The 6073-nt window shown below is 45.6% G+C and overlaps 1 long non-coding RNA gene across 1 annotated transcript; it reads right to left on the bottom strand.

The window, feature by feature from the left end:
• Positions 1-1157: 1157 nt before the first annotated feature.
• On the bottom strand, positions 1158-2822 carry LOC134202218 (uncharacterized). Its single transcript, XR_009977185.1, has 3 exons — positions 2351-2822; positions 2188-2288; positions 1158-2107 (listed from the first exon to the last, which is right to left on the bottom strand). It is a non-coding gene; the product is annotated as an uncharacterized LOC134202218 (long non-coding RNA).
• Positions 2823-6073: the final 3251 nt, after the last annotated feature.

The raw sequence follows: 6073 nt of genomic DNA, 5'->3' as shown, positions 1-6073 counted from the left end.
TACCAAACTGACTATCTACAAAACGCTTATAAGACCGGTAGTTCTCTACGGACACGAGACCTGGACGATGCTCGTGGAGGACCAACGCGCACTGGGAGTTTTTGAAAGGAAAGTGTTGCGTACCATCTATGGTGGGTTGCAGATGGCGGACGGTACGTGGAGGAGACGAATGAACCACGAGTTGCATCAGCTGTTGGGAGAACCATCCATCGTTCACACCGCGAAAATCGGAAGACTGCGGTGGGCCGGGCACGTAGCCAGAATGTCGGACAGTAATCCGGTGAAAATGGTTCTCGACAACGATCCGACGGGAACAAGAAGGCGAGGTGCACAGCGGGCAAGGTGGATCGATCAGGTGGAGGACGACTTGCGGACCCTCCGCAGACTGCGTGGTTGGCGAAGTGCAGCCATGAACCGAGCTGAATGGAGAAGTCTTTTATGTGCAGCACAGGCCACTCCGGCCTTAGTCTGATGATAAATAAATAAAAAGTTAGAAGTGAGAGGCGGGAAGTGAATAGTAAGAAGTGGGAAATGAGATTAAGATGTGATATGTGAATTGTTACCCGCTAGCTGCACCGAAGCTAGGATGGGGAGACAAATACAGGGTCGTTTACCTTACCTTGCCACTACACACCCACGACCGAACTTACCCACAGCAGGAGTGTTACACGCACGTGTGTAACGCGACACGTGCCCACCGGCGTGCTATGGACGATCAGCAAACTGTGTCGTATCTAAATTCTCAAAAGCTCATCAAGCGATCAATTCTTCCTCGATCCCAACAAGCGAGGACTGGTGACTACCTTATGAGTCCGAAACGAGGCGAAAAGCAAACAAAATAGTGAATGAGACTTATTCAAGGCTTAGCTGTCAATTAATTGTACTCGGTACACAGTACTTTTATCCAGGGATTGAACTTATCATTTCATTATCATTTAGTATTCAGCCAATAACTCGTTCCAGAGGCGGAATTCCGAAAAGTGTTGTATGACGGACTTCTAGCGCTGATTCCCCTCTACAACTTTGTCTAAGGGTATATTGCTCTATGTCTAATATTCACCGCGGGAAACGCTAGTATCATTTTATATACTAAATGATAATAACACTTATTATCATTTAGTATATTGAGTGTTTCTAGCGTTTCACGCTGTTTATATTAGACATAGAGCAATGTATCCTTAGACAAAGTTGTAGAGGGAAATCAGCGCTAGAAGTCCGCCTACAACACTTTTCGGAATTCCGCCTCTGGAACGAGTTCTTGGCTGAATACTAAATGATAATGAAATGATAAGTTCAATCCCTGCTTTTATCTTAGCATGCTAATTTATTACAAATTAAGGTTTTTAGTGACGTCATTCTTCTAGGGGTAGGGTACTTGCGTTTTTCTATCATGGCCTCTCTAACGGTGACGGCGATGCACTGCTCTGGATGACGGTTATCACGGGACATCGATTCTCGTCACACCGTGGTTCGCTCTGCTTTCGGACTGATGTTAATTGGAGAACACTGCCGCACTGTTGTTCGGAGCTCACGGTTTAACGCGAGCACGGGATGATCACAAGGACGAGGGATTGGCCAACGAATCGATGGCCGGCGCTAGTGACCCCGTGAGCACGGGCTGCGATGGTGATGGTTGACTGGCGGTGACCGGACGATGGCCACGGGCGTGGGCCGCTCCGGCGCCCGGACGAAAGCGTGCTAACAATAGCGTATCCGGCGACGATGCTGATTGCCGAAAGAAGTTTGCAATGGCGTGCGTATAATAGCGGCTCCGGCGGCGAGGGCGTATGCCGAAAGAACGTGCACGATTGCCGGACGATGGCTAACGGTACTGGCCGCTCCAGGGCCCGGCTGATGGCGTAGTAACGATGGCAGATTCCAACCAATGGTCAACGAGGTCAATGGCGGGACACTTAAGGCACAAGCACGGGCTGTGGACACCGCCCTCCACGTGGGCGTTGTGGGTGACCAGCGAATGGTGAGAATGTAGCAGATTGACGTACCACTGGGAATCCGCCTTCTGTCCTTGGAGTGCACTTATACCGCCGTATCGGGCTCTGCGAGACGAAAAAAGCAAAGAAGCAGAAAAAAGGCCCACTTGCTGGACCTACCCCTAGCATCAGTACCCTGGTGACGCCACTGGTGATCTTTTCAGTACACATTTGTTCTTATAATTAAACAATTTACCTTTCTTCTTGATTGATGTACACAATATAACTTTTGTCTTTTCTACGTGGCCTTTTTCATTAATTTTCTCACAATAGATTGTTCAGATCTACGAAACAATACTGGATACAATAAAAAACAATTACTTTTCTTACAACACACCTACTTCCCTAAGGACTCTTACACTTTTAGATCCTTTCTCTTGGCCAACTGATGCAATGGCCTATGAACTAGCAACTTTCACTATTTTTTTAGTTTATCACTTGGACAAATTAATTAAATATTAAATCCCGGCGCGCACTACGACTCTTGGTGGAGTCTAGGACAGAACAGACCGCTTGATGGAATAGCTGAGCAGTTTTAATTGGAATACGACGAACCCGACAATACCCGAACCCTAATGGTTCCGATCCAGTTTGGCAACCCTTCCAACTGGCTTTCCCTGTGGGCACGTATTTTACGTTTGGCAAGTTATTTCTTTTCTTGCACTCAAACCGCTGTAACTATCTTCGCGTGATGGGTGTTGGTGTCAAAGTGGTGCTCACATTTCTCACTGGTAAGGTGAGAACCCTTACCGGTTCAAAACAGTGAGAAGCACAGTGGGCTTGGTGGCGGGGATTATTACTTGCGGTGGAGCCAGCAATAACAGAAAATGAAACCACAGGTTACAGAATAGTGGGGCCCTCCTTAGCCGTGCGGTAAGACGCGCGGCTACAAAGCAAGACAATGCTGAGGGTGGCTGGGTTCGGTTCCCGGTGCCGGTCTAGGCAATTTTCGAATTCGAAATTGTCTCGACTTCCCTGGGCATAAAAGTATCATCGTGCTAGCTTCATGATATACGAATGCAAAAATGGTAACCTGGCTTAGAAACCTCGCAGTTGATAACTGTGGAAGTGCTTAATGAACACTAAGCTGCGAGGCAGCTCTGTCCCAGTGTTGGGATGTAAAGCCAATAAGAAGAAGAAGATGTGAATAGTGAGAAGTGAGAAACGAGAAGTGATAAGTGAGATTTGAGAAGTGAGAAACGAGAAGTGATAAGTAAAAGCTGAGAAGTGCATTAAGAGAAGTGAGATGTGAGAAGCAAAAAGAGAGAAGTTAGAAGGGAGAAGTGAGTTGTGTAATGTGAGAAGTGAGAAGCAAAGATAGAACAGGACGCTTTTATCAGCCACCTGGGGGAAACGAGAAGGCCGACGAAGGTGCCACAACTGAGGCCTTCTCCTTCCTTGGAAGATCGACTATGGCCGAAGAGCCGATTGGTTCTCCACCCACGGACCTAACAGGGATCCCAGGGCCTCGGATGTTGCATGCCATAGTTGATCGTAAAGCGAATTGCTAGATGATCACTGTGGGTGAAACCCTCGTCCACCCTCCAGTCCAAGTCTGGTGCCAGACAACGTTACGTCAATCCATGACTCGACCCCGTTCCTTCTGAACGTGCTAGCGGAGCCATCATTGACTAGCACTGCGTCGAGCTTCGCTAGCGCCTCTAGTAACGCTTGACCCCTTCGATTGATGCAGCGGCCCAAGTGTTAAAATCTCCTGCTATGACGACTTACGACCCACTAGGTCAGACGATAGCCTATCGATCATCTGATTGAACTGTTCTAATGGCCACCTTGGTGGGGCATAGCAGCTACAATAGATCAGACTATTGATCTTGGCTATCGTGACACCCACCCTGGGCAATTGCACAGTCAACCATCTAAGACGAGTTAAGTACTCTCCATTTAATTCCACCAATTATTTCGAAATCTTTGCAGATACGTATTTCGACCACAACTGTGTGATCGTCTTCAGTGTCTCGTACTTGACTCGACTGAGCCACTTTTCAAGTGTTTACGTAACAGTTGTACTGAAAAACGTACATTACGAACTATTTTAAGTTGATTCAAAATAATAGTGGAACACGGCGGAACAAAACAAAATATTGTGCATTCGGTAGCTTAAAACCGAATCTTTCAGATGGTGGCTGTTTGGCTTGCCGCTTTTCATGGTGTGTTGATGTGTAAATTGACTATTTTTTCTAAAGATTCCTCAATAACTTTGACAGGTTTCAAGATAGATCAAAGTAGTCTTCTAGACAAACATGTTTTTTGTCATTATGCACAACTTTCCAGAATAAACCATAGTGCTTAAATCATTTTCAAAAAAGTTATGCTCAAAATATGATTTTTCATACTTCATACAAAATGTACTCTAATTCGTTACAAAACCGTTATTCCAATATTGTGTCTTCAGAAAAGATGTTCCAATTCACATTCTTTTTAACATTGCAGAGGACAACTACTGCTTTTGTACATCTGCTTGATTTTTTTATTTCATACCGCCCTTTAAGGAGGATAGATCATTGATGTTTTCTTATCAAAAGAAAGCCAAAGAAATATCCTTCAACTCTTCTGAAGACATCATGACTCTAAAAGGTAGTCTTTAGGTCGTAAACTAAAAAACGCACGTTTCGAGGGCTTTTGAACCAGTGTGCGGTGCTAGGGAGGTACATGCAAGGGTTGACACTTACGTGTTCAGAGCTAGATCAGCGCAAGTTAGGAAAGGGCATCTGAGACTACTCCCACCCAGCAGGCAAAGCTTGGTGGCAGGATTGGACAGCGGTTAAAAGGCCCGCCACGGTTTTAGGGGACGGAAGACAGCCTATCCATTAGCCCACTCGCCGAGTAGAATGTCAGACTGCCAGACCTTGCTTTCACATTTTACGATATCCAAGACAAGGTCCGTTAATACGCGGCCAGAATGCCATAATCAGGATCTCGCTGACATTGATACTCATGTGCCAATTAGCACTCCTTGGGCTCCTGCGTGCTTTGAGCGGCACACGGTCGCTTTGATAGGGCCTGCTTGCGGACACATGCAGCTTTTTGTAGAGGTTTAACAGAGCCTGCTGCCAGGTTCCACCACGTCCTAGGCAGGTCTGCGTTGTGATCGGGGTGTAGTGGAGCCCGAAGGGCGTTGACCCGAGAAGGCGCCTTCTCGGCCGAAAAAAGCGAAAGGCACCAACCAGACGCAAGTCTATGTACCACAAAGAGCATGCACCATATTTGAAACAGGTCGACAGACTTTGGTTACGCGTGTAGATCAAAAGGCATTACTACAGAAATTTCTTGGATGGCCAAGAAGTTATTCTTCATACACATTCTATTCTATGTACCACAAAGAACATGCACCATAATTGAAATAGGTCGACTAACCTTTGGTTACGCGTGTAGATCAAAAGAAAGGTCTTGATTCAAGAATTTCTTGGATGGCCGAGAAATTATGCTTTGTAGCACAAGATGCATGCACCATATTTGAAACAGGTTGAAATACCTTCGGTTACGCGTGAAAATAGCGAAAAACCGATTTTTTATTAAAAGTCGTTTTTTACGCGGTTTTTGGGATTTACGCGGTTTTGATTTACGCGGAACGTATCCCCCGCGATAAAACCGACTCCAGTGTATACATGTTCTGCTACCTTAGATCTAAATTCGTAATGCCAATCCCTTATAATTTTCCCTTCGCCATAGAAATCTATAGGAAGCCGACGAGCACCATGGGAGTCATCCCATATACATCGAACCACTCGTATCAACATAAAATGGCAGCGTTTCATCACATGATTCACAGGATCCAGACGATACCTCAGAGCGTAGAAGGAAAAACGAAGGAACTACAACATATTTTGGAAACAGCGAAGATCAACGGGTAAGCTCATACACCGATACCAAAATTTTGAATAACTCTCCTTGTCAATGGTGATCGATGCTTTTTTTGGTTTATTTCGACTGTTACGCGTCTCTGCCAGTTACAAAATGACTAGAAATACAAAAAAGGAAAGTTTATTCAAAGTGTGTCAACATTCTGTCAGATAATCACCTGAAACTAGCGATTTGAAGTGGTGTCGGTTTTACCCACAATT

Source organism: Armigeres subalbatus, chromosome 1 (genome assembly GCF_024139115.2).
Source record: "Armigeres subalbatus isolate Guangzhou_Male chromosome 1, GZ_Asu_2, whole genome shotgun sequence".
Taxonomy (NCBI): Eukaryota; Metazoa; Arthropoda; class Insecta; order Diptera; family Culicidae; genus Armigeres; species Armigeres subalbatus.
This window is presented reverse-complemented; position numbering and strand designations above follow the sequence as displayed.